Genomic DNA, 22,212 nt, shown 5'->3' with positions numbered 1-22,212 from the left:
GGGTCAGTTTGACAGGGGGCTGCTCCCCCTGGCTCAGAGGTGCAGAGAGGCTGGCTGGGGCATGAGGGTGCTTCAGTGTGGCTCTAGGCAGCAGGCAGACCCTGCAATGGAGCACCTTCATGCCCCAGCCAGTGAGGGCAGCATCTACACAATAATAACAGAATATTATTTGTATTTACAAGTACTATCCTGCTGTGGAGTAAATTAGTTTACTTTGGCCTAATAGGGCTGCAGACGCCAAGATGTTTACTGCACAGTTAATTAATCTACTGCACAGTAAATGTGTTGTGTAGATGCATCTACTGGCTATTTAATAGCCAACTTAATAGTCAGCTAACCTCCAACAAACATCCAATCTGAACTTGTGGCTTAAATGTGAAGCATGTATGACATTTTCAAAAATGTATGCATGCAGATTGGGTTGCTAATGAGGTCCTGTGATCCCACTGAATGCAGAGGGCCATTTGCAAGTGCAAATCAAAGATTTTCAAGATGCAAATCTTGTATACACATGAAAGATTGACATCATCTGATTCTTCTTTCATACAGCAATAACTTAGAAGTAGGAAGAATTAATAGAGTTAGACTGTTGTAAATTTTTAAAAAATGAGATCACAACATGGCCTTACATGTCTTCAGAGGACTTAGGAGATTCATAGGTATATCAGAGAGCTGCTTTATACAAGTTACGATATTCAGCTGCTGCTAACTTGTTTCTTTTCTTGCTAATACAATTGTACAAATGCAAAAATGCATTCGGTAATATGCAGTGTCTTTAGACAAATTGATTCATATACCAGTGCATGTCAATTTTCACTGCAGTTGGGGCTCAGTAGCCTTCCTTGCTACAACATTGTTTAGAAATCTCAGTTCCCTGTGCATTAAAGTTGCTTAGCACCTCATATGATTGGGCCCATGTGTTTTTAATCATGCTTCTTTTACTAGAAATAAATCCATTAAGAATTGTAGTTACACTTCAGCGTTCCCTGTCTGTCTTTATTACATTCAATTGGAATGCAGGGTCTTCAGCACTTTACAGAACTAGGATCAAAGTTAAGGAGTGCAAAAACACAGTCTTAGGCCATTGATTCCACCTAATTTTTACTCCTGGGCTAAATGTTTAGACACCAAATGTTGTGGGACTGTGCAAATGCTCAAAGTTAAGCATGTATTAAGTGTTTGCAGGATCAGGGCCCTAAAAATGAAACTGAGAAAATTATTCTTATTTCAGTACTGGGGTCCTGCACCCATGCAAATGAAAATAAGACTACAACCCAGGTTTATGCCACCTCTTCACTTTACAATCATTGTCATAAAGTGGTGATCAGTATCATTCACTGTACATGCTTTTTAAACCTCTTTTTCCTAAAAATGGGTTTGTAATAAGCCATTTTATCTCCTTTTTTCCATAATAGTCTTTGTTACAAGAATATGACTTCTGAATTTTATTGTTTAATATGATCTTTGAAAAGCTATAAACTTTTAACAGACTTTAGACATAAAGTGAGTGAGTAAATTGCTAGGGAGCCTATAGTCTGATCCCAGGAAATCCTGATTAATAACTCTGTTTTGGCAGCCCACCCTGAATATATTTTGGAAACAAATTACTGTTTTCATGGCCACTTATGTTGACTTATTTAATTTTTAACAAAATGTTAGAAGTCACTAAATGATGGCATAAGATTTTATATAACTTCATATATAACTATATGCTGAACATATTTCTTCATCTATTTAACTAACTCCTATATATGTATAAGTATATCTAAATGCAAATACAGATAAGATATTTTACTACAAATAGGGCCTAATCCAAAACTTACTGTAGTTAATGGAAATAATTCTATTTAGTAATTAAACTTCCATTAACATGAGTTAGATTTGGTATAACAATGAAACTGTTTTGTACGTGTTTTAGAAAATATTCTTGGCATGTAACAAATGTATAAAATGTGTTATTTAGGATGATTTGTTCAATGATCTGTTTGTTTCCATATTTATACTAGATGTTTTAAAATAGCTTGTCAAGGACATTCAGAGCTTTGGATTGTCAGCCTTTCAGGTTGCAATATAAATATGAAGGAGTAATGTTAATTATATAATATACGGCTAAATCCCATTATGACTAAGGGTCATATCATGTGAAGTACTGAATACCTTTAATTTTGACAGAATATACTGAGTGTTCATCACCTTATAAAAGACATGTGTTTATTTCTCCTAACTCAAAAGTCCTATAGACTTGCATCTTGAGTTTGTCCTGGAAATGATGAGTGAATATAAAAGAATGTGGCCCAAATTCTGTAATTACCAGGGTTCCTGGTTTTCTCTGAAAAAAAAAAATCAACAATTTTCAGATTTAAAAAAGTAACCCAAAATCCACATTGTTCCATGAATTATGGAAAATTGGGAATTCTGGGTTTTGGGAATCATCCGAAAACGAGATTTTTTTAATCAGAAAAAACCAGGATCCCTGGTAATTACCATACACAGTTTCAGACTCTCCTTGCCTAAAGGATTTCATCATATTTGTGTGCATGTGCTGGAGGAAATTCGGGTTTTCTTTAAATATTAAAAATGAAATCCTTTTTGGAGACGGTTGCATTGGCAATTTGGTTTTTAGATAAATATAAACTATTCTTTTTTTAAAAAAACCTGTTTCAAATTCAGTTCCAGAAGGCTGAGGAACTTAGATATTGGAGAAGGGTTTTACTTATCACAGACACAAAATGGAATTAAAAAAGTTAAGCAGAAGTATCGATAATGTATTTGTATTATGCTTTGTTATAAAAGCTTTAGGTCAAATTTCCTTCTGCTTTCTGTGAAAAATTAGTATATTGTTCTAAGTAATCATAAGCACATTTTAATATTGATAAAATGTTTTTAATATAGTTAATACACCATATTTTAAAAAAATAGTGTTTATCCCTGATTGTAAGGCATAAAACACCCTTAAGCTTTTTACTGTTAAATAATAAAAGAAAAGTCCCATTATTCTCCTACCTTCACTTTGCCTAAAGTGATTGATGTAGAATTTTACTGCCATCCAATGGCAAGGATCTATTATAGCCTAAGTAAATGTCTAATGCTTTTTTGATCAAATTGCAGTCTAGGGAATGTAACTTATGAAGTACACTTAGAACTTACATCAATACATCTCTGTTTGTTACACAGGGAGAAAGAAATATGACTACAGATTCAATTTATTGTGTGTTTTCCTAATTCAATTTAACTGTGAATTACTAATATTGCTGTACATAATTACCTAACTGAATAAATCAACCTAGGCTACTCACTAAAAAGAACATTAGCACATAATATTAATTTGCATGTGTACCTTGTCATATTAGTTTAAAAGGTTCCTTTCTTTACAATTAGCAATATATTCCTAGTAGGCAAAATATCCTTTTGTTAAAAGAATATTCTCCATTTTATTTGTTGTATCTGGCATGTAGCAACCACTGGAGAATTATTAGTTGCTACTGTACATCAAAGACTTAGTGATTAACACTCAAAATCATTATAGTATTTTTATGATTTCATTCCTTGCACCAGAAAGCAAGCATTTGATAGCTGTGATCTGAAATCCCAGAATCCAGACATTTTATTTGGTTATATCCTCCACAGTTTTGCTGCTTTAGAGACATTTTTAAAGGGTACTCCATATTGGAGATTTAATTGTTTACACTTTCAAATGTAATGCAGCATCAATATCATTCATATTTTTCATGTAACCATCTACCTGAGAAAGTGGTGCTCAGAAATGCTAAATGTAAAATAAATAACTCAAGGTTAGGTGCACGGCTTAAAAACTAAGCATTCACTCTTGTGCTTACAGTTTGTGGATGTGAATAATTACAAGTCTGATTTATGTTCCTTAGTCCATCTAACTGCTAGCATATGGGGTGCACTTGGTTAGATGTACACAGGTTTTATTACCCTCCCACCATCATACAGAGGGGCACACTGCTGAAGATGTATGACAACAGCAATCTCTTTGGTCCCCTAAGCAAATGGTCCTCATCACCTCATCCCTTCCACTGCTCCCCACCTCTCCCAGTGCATCAGTGCGTTCTGGATCCGTGTAGGTGAAACTAGAACACTGAGACAGAGAATTCCCTGTCTTGAAGGAAAAAAATCACAAATTCAGAGAGAAAAAATAAGCTGAACTTTTTTCAAAAAATATAATATAGAAAATCAATCTGAGGAGAAACTTGGTTGTAAAAGGCAAGACGAATACGTGACAGTGGAGAAGGAAACATGTCAAGAGTGAAGAAAATAAAGAAAATAATCAAATGCTAAATCAGTTATAATATTATTTCTTGTTTATTTAAGCTTGAAGATAAATATTATGAAATTATGCATTATATACACATGAGAAGTGTGATTCAGAGTTCATGCAAGTTAACAGATGTACTCCCATTGATATAAAATGGAGTTGAACTGTGTCTTCATTAAACAATAATGCCCTCTCGTTCAGGCATTCTTCTGGCAGTTGATGGCTCCCTGCTGGCTTACATATATATCCCAGTTCAGCCAGCTGCAAAAGCACTCATTCCTTCTCCAAGACTCAGTCTTGGTGGATCCTATATATTTGACTTCATGACAGACCCCCGCAAAACCTAGGAGCATCCCTAGCCTCTTCCCTCTCTGAAGGTCCTTCAGCCTTCTGGATGTCCTGCTAAACCATCATCTATCACCTCACTGCTCTGTCCATGCTTTGACTGTTACCTTGGTTAAACTGGAATTTAAATAGTACTGTGCTTTCATAGTGACATATATTTATAGCACTCTACAAATGGGGCATTGTAGAAAATAGTGATGAATTGGGAAGTTAAATGTGGGAGGATTTAACAAAGCTAAAATGTGACCAGTTTCAATGTTTAATGACACATCAATATAACTAAAGTTTTCTTAAATAACTGAAATGAAATTTTAATAACATTGCAAAGGTCTTCCTAGAATTAAGTAAGAATTCAGTTCTTTCTAAATACTGCTAAGGCCTTTGGTTTATGTGTGCCATTTGTAGTAGAGAAACATAACAACTAAGGGAGTAGCCCAGAATTTACATGAGTTAATGAACACTGTATATTCAGGAATGTTGGCTTAAAAGAGAGGTCAGTGTCTACCCGGTTTTCATGATGGCAAAACTCTCATTGAGAAATGGGAAAAAGGAAGAGAGTTTAGTTTTTAAATTTAAAATTCCATAAAGTGTTCAAAACCCAAAAGCTTTTAACCAGCTGTATAAGTGGTTGGCAGGTGGGTGTGATTTTTACAATCCCCTTTTGGGTTTTGCATGTTTCAACATTACAAAAATGTTCAGATTCTGAAATTAAATCTTTATAACAAGCTTTATTCTAATAAAAGTTAAATTTTGTTTAGGGTATATGCATTCCCTAAGGAATATCCAACTACTATTATCTAGTTGCTTATTTAAAAGGTCCTTATAACACCAGATCTATGTGTCTATATGTCATTACAGGATATACTAGGGAGCTACAGGACTCTTCAGCCTGGAAAAGCACAGACTCAGGGGTGATCTGGTGGCCACCTACAAGTTTATCAAGGGTGCTCACCAGGAACGTTTGTTCACCAGAGTGCCCCAAGGGATGACGAGGTTGAACAGTCACAAACTCCTCCATGACCATTTCAGGCTGGACATAAGGAAGAATTTCTTTACTGTCCAAGTCCCCAAGGTCTAGAACAGGCAGAGGTGGTTCAAGCACCTATTTTGAACACCTTCAAGAGACATTTGATGTTTATCTTGCCAGGATCCTATGATCCCTGCTGATTTCCTGCCCCTGGGGCAGGGGGCTAGACTCAGTGATCCTGCAGGGTCCCTTCCAACCCTAGTGTCTATGAAATCTATGAAATTTACTCAGAAAAATTAGCTTAAAACTAATTTGTGGATTTTCAGTGTTCCAAGTCAGTATGCATTTCAAAGGTCAAATGTTTTCTTACATCCCTCAAAATTTGGCCAAACATTTATATACATAGAAGAAAGGAACATTTTAATTTTAGCTACTTGCTCTCTGATACCTTGGAAGACAAATAGTGCTGCCTCACAATTAACAAATCTTGGCTACCTTTACAGTGTCTATTTTATAAAATAATATGTTTGCCACACAATTTCACAAGAAATTCACATCTACAGCTAGCTCTTCGTAGAGCAGATGGGAGTTGAAAAGGTTCAGGACTCTTAGAGTTTTCCCCACATCTTTGGAAGACTTGTGAAGGCAGTAGCTATTATTTGGTGGAAGCCACTAGAGAGGAAAAGCATAGTATTTTCAGCCCTGATAAGACAGATTTGTATGGAGTGGGCTGAGGGCAAGTTGCTAGTAGGATGGGGATAGGGGAATATAGACGGTACCATTTATAATTCTTCCTCCTCATCCTGTAGTGTAGTCAGTACTTCCATCCCTTTTGACTTTTAGCCAAGGATTAGAGAGACCCTTAGTGGTGACATTAGGTAGTACAGATGGTAGTTAGCTAGTCTGAAAACTAGAAAACCAAGAAAAGCCACAGGATCAAGAGAAGAACACAGTGTGTCCCCACCAGTCTGAAAAATGGTGGCCTTCTGTTCATTACAATGAAGTCCTGTCCTTCATCCATCCATGTGTAAATGCATAGTCAAGCACCTATCTGTTTACAAGTATCATAATAACTAAGAGGAGTAGCAAGGAACTAGAAGAATATGAAACCTTAGTTTATGAATAAACTGCATACAACAGATTGGATTTTTTCCAATGCAATTTTCTGCATGTTTATTATGATGTTCTATACACCCAATGACAATCACTTATGTGAAACTGCATTTAATTTTCCTGCCCACTAAGGCAGTGATCTGCTTTACTTGCCTGAAACAAAGTGTCATGCAATGATTTTAATTATTTAGTCATGACTTCGCATGCATGATATATGGGTATCATTATCAATGGCTGCAATATCAGTTTTCTTCTTTTTGGCTATTTAGCATGAGGAAGATGCTCTTTGTTATTAACATCTGTTCATCAGGGACACAGTCCTTCTAAGCATTACTAGCACCTTCTGTTTTTGTCAGGAGAAGGGAAAGTGATCAAGAGCCTAATCAGTGCCTAATTTGGCACTGATGTGTTTTCTTTCCCTTATCATAGCCAAGATCTAAATTGTCTCTTAAACTTACAGTAGCTCTTAAAATACTGCACAATAACTACATCTAGCTATAGACAGAGAAGATGTAGATATAAATGAAACATTATTTAAATGTTATGGTTGTGTGTGGGCTACAAGATGAAAAATAAGTTAATAAAAGATGTGGTAGAATTAGTAAATAAGATTAGTAAATTGCTTTAGCCGTGAAGCCATCTTCTAGCTATAACAAATAGCTAATCTTATTTTTCCCCCACTAAGCTTATTTCAGTTCTTCCACAGCCCTGTGTAGGCCTCACAGCAGAAATGTTGCCTTTATATTTGCCTTGTAATTATTGTAGGCATTTTATTAATCCTTTTAAAAATGGATCTTTGGTTAATAGTAAAACAAGGCTCTTGTTCTGTGCATCCCTTTCTTTTTTCATGATACTGTAGGAGTGCTGCACCATCTGCAGAAGAGTTTCTTGCTATGCAGAGGTAAGATCCTGTAGCTTTCCAGTTTCATTGAAAGGGAAGAATCATTGCACTTTGAAACAAGATTTCAGAACTTTTTTGCAGACGCCATTAAAAAATGATGTCTAGGCAGGGACTCAATTCTGTGAGCATTACCAATACCATGCTTAAGAATTTCACTACTCCAGATCAGGATCTTCCTTTCTTCCTAAAAGAAAGCATCAAAATCTGATCATCTAGATAAAAGGGGAAACTTCTCATGAATATACTTTACATGATTAAGACTCTAGCTCCCTATGGTTTAGACCTGGAAGACATTTTAATTATCTATCTAACATCTTGCTATTTCTGGAATTTTGACTGTGAATGTTTCTGACACAGTGTTTCATGGAATATCCTTTTCTCATACTGTGCCTTTATTATATTGCAGATGTATAGTAAACAACAGAAGCTTGTTTTATCTTTTACACTTCATCAGATAAAAGCATAAGATAAGTAAAAGGAAAAAAAACTTTTAAAAGGTATATTTTAATAGTAGATACCCTGTTTGTAATGTAAAAATTTCATAATGATCTCAAATATGCTTTACCAGTAGACACTAAAATACACACAGTTCTGAAAAATCTGATATCAAATTTAATTCCAATAAATTTTTAAAAAATCAGCAAACATATGCTACTTCAAAGAAAAGCCTTTTTGTCATTCTTATTCTTACAAACAAAAAGGAATCAGGCATTTATAGTCTTCTTTTTTGTAATTAATTATAGCAAGATTCATTACCTCCCTATAAGCCAAAAGCAAACAAAGCACAAAATATTTTGCCAGCCTATCAGATATGTCTTCTGATTCCAGAAGGTTCAGTAGGTGAAACTAAATTTTCAGTATGATTTTTCCCAATATAACATAGCCTATGAGACACTATTGATAGCATATAGATCAGAATTTATGCATGGTATCTGTAAAGATAGGTATCAAGTAAGTATTATGCGACTATGAAAATAGGATAGCGAAAGGTGGCACGGGAATGATATTGTCAGCAATATCAGCAATTCAGTTGTGCACATTATGATATAGAAATTGACAGAAAACTAATCTGAGCTGAGTGCTTGAGCAGTTCATTAAAGTTCTATTTCTTCTCTTGAGCCACCCTGATACATAAGTAATTTACTAAATTTAATACGGTGTCAGAAGTTCTCTCCATCTTCAGTTTGATATAGTATTCCTTCTAAATCCATTGCATTTTCATTAAACAAAAAATCATGTTAATGGGGCCAGGTTTTTACCCTCTGTAACAAAAGTCTCATTGTCTTCAGCGAAGTCAAGATTTCATCTCGACTTATCTTCTATTCCGAAAGGCATAGTAGAGAATGCACCTAAAGTGAAGGTTATTTCTTCAAAGTACAGGCCCAGCCCCCATGCAGAAATAGGCTGTCTTTACAGGGGAGGAAGAAGAAAAATGCATATTCAGATTTTAAGGCCAGAAGAAATCATTATCATCATGTAGTCTGACCTTCTTCATGGTACAGGTCACTGAACTTCCTTAAGTGCTTCGTTTATCAACCCCATAACTTCTGGCTAAGGTAGACATCCAACATTCATTCAAAGATTTCCAGTGATATAGAATTCATCATGACCTTGGGGAATTTAATCCAATAGCTAATAACCTTTAATGTTAAAAAAAATAGAGTATACAGTCTTGTCTCAATCTCTCCAGCTTTCATTAGAGCTTGTCATTAGAGATTTGTCAAGCCTTTTTTCTAAATAGCTACTACTAATACCGTTACTATCCGCAACATTTTCCCCAAAGTAGAGACTTGTATTTAGATGAGAAAATCATCTCTTACCCTTCTCTTAAATCAACAATAGATGGAACTTTTCAGTTTCACTGGGTGGCAGGTTTTCTAGACCTTGAATGATTTTAGTACTGCTTTTCTGAATTATACGTTAATTTTTCACAAAGGTGTTGTGAGAATAGAAAGATCCATGAAACATTCAGAGACATTCAAATCTTCTTGCAATAAGGGCCATAGTGAACTCTAGACAGAAAGAGGAAAAGAGGATTCTGAAAGGACTATAGATGATTCAAAGCTATTGTAATCATAGAGAGATGAAGTTTATGACAGATCTGTTTACCTGGGCTGTGCGAATTCGATTCGGAGGAGATTTGGCCTGATTTGGTGGCCAAATCTCCAAATCCGAATAGAACTGGGAGACATGTTAATCTCTGTGAATCAAAGCAAACGCCTCTGAATCAGTTCCAGGAGATTCAGAGAGATTCAGTGATTCAGCCACAGACCGTACAAGCAGGCACTAAGCAGTGCTGGTGAGAGCAGCTGGGGGAGCAGCCAGATGAACCTTGGCTTGAGCCAGAAGCCCTGGGAGAAGCTCCCCAATCATTTTCCTCAGCCCCTGCAGCTTCTCCCAGGCCTGCCAGAACTGCCTGCCTTACCCTGGCAGGGGGCAGCCGGGGGAGCAGCCGAATGAGTCGTGGCTTCTCCCAGGGCTGCCGGCTCAAGCCAGGGCTCATCTAGCTGCTTCCACTGGCACTGCCTGCCTGTATAGTTTATGGCTGAATAAGAGTTGGTTCTGAATATCTTCAGATTTGGCTGAATTTAATCAGGACAGTGATTCAAATTACCGAATCAAATCACTGTCCCTCCAAATTGCCAAATCCGAAGTGAATATTTTCCACTTTGCACAGGCCTACTGTTTACATTTTCAATAAAAGACAATACCCTCCACTTGCTGCATATGTGATACAGAACTGTAACAATGGATCCTAACATCTAGATCAGTGGTTCCCAACCTTTTTTTTTCCATGACCCGCTGCTGGGAGCAGAGTGCAGCAGCAGTAGCAGCGGCCCAGGGGCGGGTGAACTCCCAGCACACGGTGCAGCTCATCCTTTGTGTGCAATGCCACCGGCATTGCCCCCACAACCCTCATTTGGGTTGTGACTCAGGGTTGGGAACCACTGGTCTAGATGGACATCCGTTGACTTCTGCTCCAATTCTGCTCACCCATAGCCAGATATTTGCTTGGAGCTTTTATTCTTTTTGGAGAGTAGCACCAGGAATGTACACTGCAAGCAGGCAATGAGGAAATCCTGCTGAATGACTACTACCTGTACCTCCTGGATTAGTGGTACCTCTCAGCCAAGTAAGTTTGGAGCATTTGAAGTAGTCCTTGAGAGCATCCTCAAAAATACTGATTTACTTCTTCCTGCAATTACATTTCAGCACTACCCCTTGCAACACTGGAATCCAAGGAGATGATTACACTATTAAAGAACTCAGCTAAGGAGCAGTGCAGTGAAGCATGGCATGCCTGCTACATATGCAGTATGCCATGAAATGGATGAATTGCAGCTCCTTTGTGCAGACAGACTTAGCCACAGAGTAAAGCAACTTCATTATATTCATTAAGTGTGGCTTACTTTATTACAATGCTTCCTTACTTTATTGCAATGCTCCCGGGTTGGTTTCTCTGGCAAGGCGGACATGCTTGAAGAGTGTTTAGGACACTTGTTGGAGACCAATACCTGTCTCTCAAAATGCCATGTGAGCCCAACTCTACCTATAGCATCCATAAGTAAGAATCCAAATGACTTGCACCTGTGCCAATTTTTGGCAATTCTGGCAATACTATAAAAGAACAACAATAGCGTCAACTGATTCTCAACCCCTTCTATAGTCAGGCTATATATATTCTATGCTAGATTTCTACTACTGTTCCTATTTCATTGTGGCAAATTATAAAAATACAGAAGGAGGGACCAGAAGTGCCTTTTAATGAAAACTGCAGGTTTTTTAACCAGCAAGTGACAAAAAGAAATTCAGAGTCAAGTCACTAATGTGTCTTTGATACTGGTGTGTTCAGAGGAATGGATGAAGTGTCCTATGGTTGTACCTTGAAAACTGTCAGGTCCCAAAAACCCTTTTCAGGTTTTTCCAGGAAAAACAAAACAAAACAAACCCTGTCTGTTCTTTGGCCTTACAAACAAGCAGAAAGGCTCTGAGGTAATCCCAATAGCATGTCAAAGCAAATTTCTGCCTTCAAATGAGAATTCTGAATAATGCAGAAATTAAGGGTCCATTATCTCCATCCTTTATCATCCTTTTTTTCAAATAGAACTAATGCCCCAGACTTTACTACTGTCATACCAGGTCGTGAGTGCAGCTACTTAGGGAATCCATGTACCAACCAGGGTCAGGAGAAGCAAGCAGAATCCAAGGATGACCTGGGCACGGACCAGGATGGCAATCCAAGAGCAAAGTGTAGGAACAAGCTGTCAGTCAGGAAGCCAGGCAGAAAGTGAAGTCAGAGAGCAAGTGGGTTAAGAAGCTGGGAGATCAAGCAGAGTGGAGTCAGAGCATAGGCCAGAGGGAACAGCAAAGCAATCAGGGATCTGGTTGAGCTTTGTGGCTCAGACACTTTCTGTTCCAGGTCAGGGATTTATATGGGGAAGTGTAGGGTACAGTGACCCAGCTGATCAGTCCAGTGTCCAGGAATGGACAGCCTTACTGGAGTCTTCAGGCCAGCCTGGATGACCAGACATGGGGTAGAAGGCCTGGATGCATGGCAGTGCTGCCAGCCTGAGGCTTCAGATTCAAGACTATAGCCTGACAGCTACATATCCCCATTTCCCCGTTACTCATGCTGGTGAAGAGATGCTCAGTCTTCCAGTCCTGGGACCCTACTCATCAATGTGAGTAAGCATAATGAAGTCAATGATATGACTCAGCACAAATGAAAACACCCAGCTATGGCTCTAAAAAAAATCATTTAGAGTAATGTTATGATAAATGGGAAATTAGAATATGTGGATTTATATTACCTAAATTATGAGAGAAGTTATGGAAAGAAAAGATGATTTTCTATTATTTTAGTGACATATTTTGAGTTTTTTAACATTCTCATATATCTCGCATGTCACATGAATATGAAAAGCAGCTAAGTTTCTAGAAGCCAAATTATTTTTCATGTTTAATGCAGGATTTGCTATTTGCCAGTTAAGATATTTGCTTAATGATACATTATTTGGATATAAACGTAGCCATGACATGTAAGAGACATAGGTTTAACTTTGGCAAGGGAGCTTCTGGTAGAAACAGAGTAGATGTAACTTTCTCAGTTCCCAGATAGCACTTTGATCCCACTTTCTGACATTCTTTACTTAAATACTGTCAGTGGTTCAAACAAGCTAGACTGATAGAGTTATCCCCATAGGAAGCTTTTTATTACTTTTGGTTGTTAGGACATAGGCGTTTGTTGTGTTTGTTTCTGTTTTTTTTTAATTAAAAAACTGTGAGGAGTTGTTGATTGGCAGCCTCAGAATTAGTCTTATGTTTATTTACGTAATAGGTGCATGTAACAGACAGTAGCAACCCGTGCTTCTAGATATTATCTCGAGAAGGTGTTTTCTCTTCTGTTCTGGAGGCATCATCAGTGCAATCTTCATGGTCATTGTTAATCTTTTATTCCAAGAATTCAAAGTACAGAAAAAGGTTGTTTATAAACTGAAACTGCTCCAAAAGTTAGAGCTTTTTTCCTTGGTACAGCAATGGTTTCTGTCCAGTTAATTCATTTCTAGGCCAATTAGTTTCAATCACACTGAACTTTGAAAATTGCCTTTTTCAGGAAGTGGTCATATTCATGTCTGAAAAGCTCCACTCATATTCTGCTCTAGGGGATGGTTATAAATCTTTAGTGCTCTCCTCAATCTTTTAAACTGGGTAGCATAAACATCTGGAAGCTTGCACTTTCAGAAGTCTGTAATGACATCTCCAACTGGTTATTTCAATTCTTTTGTCTATAATAATGCCCCGTTTCATTCCCCATGTATTATTCATATATACCTTAAATTTAATTACCAACCCACTAAAGGTAAAATCACACTTCACCTGAAATATAAACACCATCACACTGAAGTTGAGAACGCATTTTATGTTATACATAATTACTATCATGCTGAGGTAAGGTTGCCACCTTTTTCTGTGAAACCACAAAGGTTTTTCTATATATTACTTTTTTTTCTTACCTGTATAACAAATACAACCTTTTACAATTCTTTCTCTCTTATATGAAGGAAAGGATACATTACGTTTCTTATATTTCATAGTCATACTTCTTCTAGTTTGCTATTATGTCTGCTGCACACCAAAGTGGAGGTAGCCAATTAGGGAAGTCCTCTGACAATCGAAATTGCTCTGGGTGTGCCCTTCACGTTACCACAGCACAGGCTCAGTTGGAATTCCATGTGGGAATACCGCTCCTAGTTGAACTAATGTAATGTATTTCTTTGGCTGAGATGCTAGTACTTGGGGTAAGCTGATCTCAGTTGATAATTCCTATTTTCATATACTATACTTAGTCCCCAGACAATTTTTGATTTCTAAACTGAATAAAGAAATAGGGGTAGAGCAACCCTTTCTTTGTTATTGGGAGGTTGATTACAATGGCATTCCTGTGCAGCAGGAGGTCACAATATGATTGGACTGCAAGCATGTTTACATTTTCTTGACAAAGGAATTAATCTATGAACGATGCCATTTTAGCGAAGCTGATCAGATAGCATGGGGCATGATGGATGAGCAGGACCCTGTCTTTAGTGCCTCTCTTTGCTAGTTAGCATTTGCAAATGAAATGTTTGGGTCTTTAAAGTTACCCAAAATCTGTGGAATGGTATCCATGCTGGTTAATACAGAAAAAGGGGAGACACCTCAGAAGGGAAAATTATATCTTTAAAAGGAAAGAGGAATGAGGAGTTAAGAGATGGAGAAATCAGATTGTTTTTAATTATGCCATGGACTTCCCTGATAGATGCTCTGTTCTTACAACAAGTGAACAATTCATTTGGAGATGTAGGATTGTTCATGGTGCACCAGGAGCACTCATTTCAAATTCCAATATGTGTTTATTTTTGGTTTATTAAGTGGAAAACAATGACATTCAGAAAATAAGAAAATTAATTTTATTTAAATTAATCATAAAAGGTCCTGTTGTGATGAAGAAACTCCTTTATGAATGTTAGAGGGTAGAGAGCAAGACACTACTGGTATGTTGGTGTTTAAGCCCCATGTACACACAAAGAAATATATATAGAGAGAAAATTTGTAAGCTATGAACATGCCCAGTTATTCTGCTACATTTTAATTAGTGGAATGAAGATTAGTTGGTAGCCAAACATTACACAAATTATTGTTAGTATATCATATAATATCTTTCCTCTTGTCTTGGGGTTTGACTCTGTTTCCTTATATACACATATATAACCAGAAGAGAAGACAATGAGTTTTGAGTACAGAATAGATACAGGATCATATGTTTTTTTCTATATTTTAAACTTACATTTTGTTTCAGATCTTCTTCCAAGAAATTGTGTATTTCTTAAAAATAGTTTGACTAAAATTTCAGATATGAAAAGTTATTGCTGTTAGAATGGTCTAGGATGTCGTCAAAATGCCAGTAGGTACCAGTAACACAAAAAAGGTGTTTCAAGTAAAAATAAAACATGTCCAAAGCACAGGATCCTCTGTCATTCCTCTTTTAGATTTCGTTTTCCATCATTTTTCTGTTTTTATTAAACTTGTTCTCTAAAATAATCAAGCAAAATTATATGCACCAAACTAACTTAAAATTTATAAAAACATCTATAAATGTGTTAAACACCTGGGAATTTACATAAGGGTTCCCCCTGCTTTACAGTATCTCTGTAGTAAGGCAATACTGTACATGATACTGTATATAAAAAGTTGCACTCTTCTTAGACCTCCGCAATACCTGGGTTCAACAGTGTATATATGGAGTGAGAAATCTTAAATTTAAATTTCTTGGGTTGCCTGGGTATAATTAAGATCCTTAATCTTGTTCTAATGCAGTTTTTGTGTTTATTATAGACATCTCAGCAGTGAAGGTGCTGTGTGGAGGATTTCACCTTATGTTAGCTTCAAGAAGCCTACCATGCTTATGTATAAAATATATTAAAAGCACACTGAACAATTAATCAAGCAATCTAAATATATAGTAATGCTCAATCTGCAATAGTATCTCCACCCAAACAAATGTGCTTTTAACTACAGTGTTGAGAACTCCCTCTGGTAGGATTCCCAAACCACTCTGCAGGTAGCTGGCTACAGCAGACTACCAAAACAAATCTCTTCCCATGATCAAGGTCAAATTTGGGTCAGTCATTCACAGAATATTACATCTCTTCTCAGAAGCAGGAAGCATTTGATATCTGGTTTCCCTGTGCACCATTCTTTGACTGAAGATGGATTTTCCTTTTCTTTCCTGGGGGAGGCAGAAATTTGTTATGTTAAAATTGTTATGTGTGTGTAAAAATAATGACTGATATGCACTTAGCACTTTGATAGATATTGCCATGAGAAAAAACATTTTGGAGATATATATTTTCTGGTTTTCCAAAATCCTCTGCTATACAGTTTGACTTGGGTAAGAGGTTATCCTTCTTGGAGTAACCTGGCTGTAGCTGGATTAAGTGTGCAAAATGTAAGAATCATTATTATCAGATTCATTATTTTCAGTTAAATGATATAGTTATCTAGATGTATATAATTTTAGCCATATAAAATGAATCATGTAATAATTAACAAAGATATCACATTGCAAATAAGATATCTCCTTGACTTCTATTACAAGACATCTTTGAAAGTTCTGACTCTCTTTAGTTTGTATTGCCTAAACTACAAGTATTTAAATAAAAATACAGGCAAATATTGCACTTGTGCCTGATATAAGAAATCTCAGTATACATACCAACTTGATTTCACTGAACTGATTCAAAAGGCCCTGATCTTTGTGCACCAAAAAATTGTAATGAACTTAATGGGAGATTTAGGCTAAAAACTCTTATGTGAGTCCCAGTGGTAGTTCTGGATACAGAAGGAATGCAGAATTGGACTCTAGAGTCAGCACTGATTACTGATCTTCAGTGTTTTAATTTTGGGGTGCTCAGCTTGATATATTTAAGAACTGTTGTGCTGCACTGAACTGTTTAATAAAGGAAATAGAAAAAACCCCACTTCAGTCAGAGTGTGGGTTATACATTGATAACATAATAGCTGAGGCAGAGGATAGGGCAGTCAAGCACCTTAGAGACTAACTGGTTCAGCAAGGCATGAGCTATTGCAGGCAACAGCTTACTTTATCAGATGCTATGGATGTTTAGCAGAACGTTGCATACTACTACTAACAAAAGTCTCAGTGGATGTCTGTCTAAGTTCCCCAAAAATTATATTTCTCATGCATTCCTTCCAACCTATATGTAGGCTTTAAAGATCCAGGTGTTTGATGGAGATGTGTAAGTTTCCAGTGTACCCTCCCACATATATCATGGAATGTACTTTATCCCTGTCATCAGCCAGAATTCTCTATAGTAAGGATCATCAAATCTGAAACTCACACTTATTCTTTTACAAGTGTGATTCGCATTGGTAACAAAACATCTGATTGCCTGCACTGATATGACCTCTGCTTCTTTCACCCTATAGAGACTCAGAACAAAAACTTATGGTAAATGAAAAAGCACTTCTTGAAGAACCTCAACAAATGTGTTGACTCCTTGTCTTTTATTTTCAGAGTTGTCTGATAGACAACCATTGAGTAGCAATGTGTGTGTGGAACTTTGTTGATGGGTCTGGTGAAACAAACTGAGGAGGAGAAAATTGGAGTCTGGAGTCATTATTGTATGATGAGCATTTTCTGATGGCTCTGCATGATATTTGTTCTATCTGCATTTTCTTACAACCTGAAGCAATCAACACAAGCAAAATATTAGTTTGTGAAAAGATCATCATGGCTTTCTGTCGTTCTTAAATTTTTGCTTGGGACTTTTTTTCCATTTATTCAATTGCCTTCTCATTTCCCAATTAGACTACTATGATTCACTTTACCTATAGTCGGCAAGTATGCAATACAAATGTGAAAACATGTGCAGGTGAAAATGTGCATGTATTGAAAAACCTTGGAATTTAAGACACAAAGGCTATATGAGCATGTCACCAATAGATTATGAGCAATATTCACTCCCATTATGCCTTGCAACTGGAAGTCCAAGCCTAGTTCTGTAACACTGTAAATTGGAAAAGATCTAGTTATCACAGATATTTCCATAACAAAACCAAGACTGTATATGCAATAGGAATGAATAAGCCTGATAAGCAAAAATAAAAAGCTCAGTCTTATTTGTGGAAAAACAGTTTCTGGAGCATGACATTTTAGTACTTAGTGAAGGTGATAAGGCTGAGCCCTTAATAAGCCATGTTCAAATTACATGACCCAACACTCAGGATGCTCTTTTCCATAAATAGCACCCACCCAGCAGCCAATGGAAACTATAAGTTATAAGAGAAGAAGAGGAAGACAGAGGAAAGGCGAATAAATTATGGAAAAAATACATCACATGAAGGTATGCTTAATTCTGTATTAGTTATTATTTGTGGCTTAGGAAACATGGCAGCTGATGTCTTAGAAATAGACAACATCACTATAAAGTTTTTTGACATGATTCACTACACACCATGTTCCATAACACATTATCATCTTAGCTTTTTCATCTAAACCGTAACATAGTTTATGTAATTGAGAAATAATTGAAAATATAAACTTAATTGTAGAGCATGTTTTAAGTCACTGAGACTAAAAATTAAAATGCATGATGATACGTTACGAAAATTGCACTCTACGAAGCAGAGTGGAAGAATAAATGCTTCTGAATATGGAATTTAAACTGAAATAAGGGAGAGCATGTGGAAACTTGCTTTACCGGAAAGCACCCCTTTTTAATGGGGTAAGTTATTGCAAATATATTGTTGCAACTGTAACAATTGCAACAGCAATTGTCAAGTTTATCCTAACAGAAAATAATTTAAACTACAAGGACCTTGTCAGGATTTTCTTTCTATAATTATAAGCACTACATTTCATTTTTATCAGTCAGATATATGCTCAAATATAAATGGCAGTATGTATCATTTCGTATTATAATGCATGTAATGTATAAGCAGGTGTATATTAAACTGTACTTCTTGTAGGCAGTAGGTACCCATAGTTGGCAGGCCTTGTGTTTCAGAGACCAAGTTCCCTGCCTGGTTCCTTTCTGCTATTGCCTGCATCAGCAAGAGGCAAATTACAATGGTCTATACATAGGTTCAGCTATTGTACATTGAGGGGTGAAACTAAAGATCGAACTATTCTTGCTCTTCCCAACCTCTTTACTCTAGGGATAGTTCAGAGAGTCCACATAAGAATTCGAAGTGGGGTCTTTATTCTTTTGCAGGGACTTATAGTCCAAATCACAGTCTAGTTTGTAGGATAGTTTTGTATTTGAGAGCGGGGGGTCTGGTTTCTTGTGTCAGTGTCCTTCATTCTAACACAGAGAACAAGGCAGAAAATAAAGCAAACTTTAATAGGAAGTGAGAAGGTGGGGCTGAGGTGCTTTCGAGTGTTATTAAGTGATCTGTTCTCTCTCTCTCTCTCTCTTTTTTTTTTTTTTTGCTTGATAGATAAGAGTTGCTAGACCATAAAGACTGCAGGCTCCTGAGATGGTCAAGAAAAAAATATCTTGAAAGTGTTGTTCAGGGTTCATTAGTTCCTCTTTAGCCTTTTGGCCTTCAGTGCTCTAGGAAAGACCATTTAAAAGCCTTCAGTCCTCTTTAAAAAGATGCTCAAACCAAATCCTTAGATTTCGGTGGCAGAGTTTTTACTGGTCAGTCAGGAAGATGGGAATTCAGGAATACCAGCACTGGTCATAATTCATACTGCTGTAGTAGCTCTCATTTTAGGAATGGCAAGGCACATTTTTTACTCTAATACTAATGTGGAAAATATTTTAAAGGATTCTTTATGTGGCTGGGATTTCTGATTTAAATCAAATGATGAAAACGAATAGGTGGAAGACTTTTTCAGTCAAAGAAACATGCAGATGCTGGATTAGTTCAATAAATACAGTGGTCCTTTCATTCAAATAGCTTACCTCATTCAAAAAGAAACACATACACATACATAATGTACCTTTTTGGTTTCTTCTCTGCAATTATGTTAACAAGCACCATGCTGAGAAAGGATTAGGGCTGATGGACAATCAAAGACAATGCTTCCTTCATGGTAAAAGGTGTGAAAAGCTATAGGCACTAGAGCTGGAGTTATTAGGCATACCTGCAGGAGGCCCATATGACTTAAGTTAGGCCAAGAGCGGCTGAAGTATAGAAAATGCTTAGTCACTATTATAAGCTCTTCAATGACATCTTATAACACCTTTTGAGTCTGAAGGAAAGCCACAATGCAAATATTCCTCTGACAGGTTCTACTTAGTGTTTATCACTCAGCATGGCAGCCATGACACCTGGCTGAGTAAAAATCCCAGTGGGAGGCTAGCACTCGGCCTGCCAGCAGGATATGGGCACCTGCAGGATCTGAAAAAGCAAAACTAAAGATTAAAGAGGAAGGTAGGGGCTATGGAATAAGCCCTCCACCAATTTGTTCTGTATTCTATGCTACAGGAGATTGGAATTAAAAGGTAAACCAAAATTTAAAAAGTTATCTAAGATCCTCTATTAATATGCACTAAAGAATAACTGAAATAAGATGATCAGAAGCAAGACAACAACAAAGCCTTTCAGTGTAGACATATTCTGAAGCAATTATGATACATTTTTATATAATTTATATACAGGGTGAATCAGCCGGTGTTTCAAATCAATCTTTCTCCCTTGAAAATATTTTCCTTTAATTTCAAAGAGTAAGATATAAAGATTGGGTCTCTTTTATTTCCTCTTGATAGCTGAATTTTTATCAAAAAAATTGCCTTTAAAATTGGTTCCTAACTTTTTTGTCTGTGCAGCTCTTTAAAACAGCATAATAATTGTGTTTTGCCTTGTCTTTCACTATATGGACTATTGATATTAGGCTGTAAAACCTGCTGTTCTACAGTTGAACTAATCATAAAATACTATGTAAACATCTCTCTGCCTATTAAGTTACATTCCACACAGACAATGTGAAATAAAAATATTGTATCTTAGACATGGGTATCTAATACAAACGTTATTAATGTACCTCCCAAAGACTGCTCAGAGGCAAAGGTGACCACAGGGCCAGAGGTAAATGGTTACAAGCTGCCTTCTCTAACATCTGTGTAAACAATGGAGCGGTGGGCCAGTCAAAGTTCCAAAGGCTGCAGTTTCAAATATTAAACTACAAAAAGTCTCTATCTAACTGTACAAAAAATTGCCTCTAGTATCTTTTTTTTGTCTTGGCTGCTGCTGCTGCTGTTATTTAATAAAAATGCCAAAAGACCACCAAGGAAGAAAGGGGCAGAAAAAGGACATTGACATAATGCATGCAAAGATTTAATTGCAATGGTGGCTGTTCATACTGTCTGTTCTTCTCTTGTAGATGTATCCTTTGCATATTAATAACACTAATCTTCTAAAGAACCATATTGAACTGAATCATAACAAACAACCAATATTCCAAAAATAGTTTCTCTCTTTTTTATTATGTTGGTCCCCAAAACAAACTATTTCGAAAGTTAAACAGGTAAGGAAAATATTTATAAAGTCTGATATCAGTGAAAGACAGCTAACACTGTTAGGTATTGTCTTCAATACATAACCTCACTGTGAAATTGTACAGTATTATGTACATTACAGTCAATGGTCTCGGAGTTCAAAAAAGAGAACTGATAGAACTCAGGAGGTCTCCATTCTATTTTCAAGTCTTTTCCAGATTTCCTGGGTGGTTAGAGCCTGCTTTCCAGTTCCTAACCTTTGCTTCTCTGCTAAACAAATTTGGATCAGGGCACTCTTGAATAATTTTAACACTCACTCATATGTACAGTAATTTTAACAATTTACATTATAGACTTAGTTTTCCAAGTTGTTTTGAGTGAAAACTTCAGCCAATGCATGTTGCTCCTTGCAGTTGCAAACTTTGGGTAGAAATAGAAGCAAGACAAGGCCAGTTCTAAATAAAGGTTTTAAATCTTTGCATCTCAGAGTGCCTATACATGTGCAGAGGGGCTGCTCCGATGCAGTGTAATTACAACGCATCAGAGCAGACTTGATTAATTAAGCCTGCTGGAACATTGTAATTACTGTGCTCCAGCAGACTCCAGCATCACATGTATCAGTGTCTCTGTGCTGAAAAATGGCACACTTTAGTTAAAGTGCCCCCACTGTCATTTTTCAGCATGTGATGCTTTGGCTGCTTTAATTAGAGTGCCCCCCCTTGCTTCCTGGAGCACTGTATAAAAGCCTGCAATAGGGTGATAATATTTGACTTCCATACAGAACTGCAATCAACTTAAATGTATTTAATGCTTGCAAATTCCAAATTAGGGTTGAGAAAGAAATCCTATATTCGTTTAAATTATCACCAGAGTTGGTTATCAAGAGTGGTCTTTAACAACATCTTAAAATTAATACACTGAGCTTCTGTTCTAGTTTATTCATCTTGAGAAAAAATAAAATCAAATGTTCAAGTTGAATAGTTCACTTTTGGTGTAGAGCATAATGCAATAAAAGACCTCCTGAGTCCTATCAGTTCTCTTTTTTCAACTCCAAGACCACCCTACCCATTGACCGTAATGTACAAAATACTGTACAATTTCA

This window comes from Crocodylus siamensis, chromosome 6, assembly GCF_052110815.1.
Source record: "Crocodylus siamensis isolate JL-2025a chromosome 6, ASM5211081v1, whole genome shotgun sequence".
NCBI classification, from domain to species: Eukaryota; Metazoa; Chordata; order Crocodylia; family Crocodylidae; genus Crocodylus; species Crocodylus siamensis.
This window is presented reverse-complemented; position numbering follows the sequence as displayed.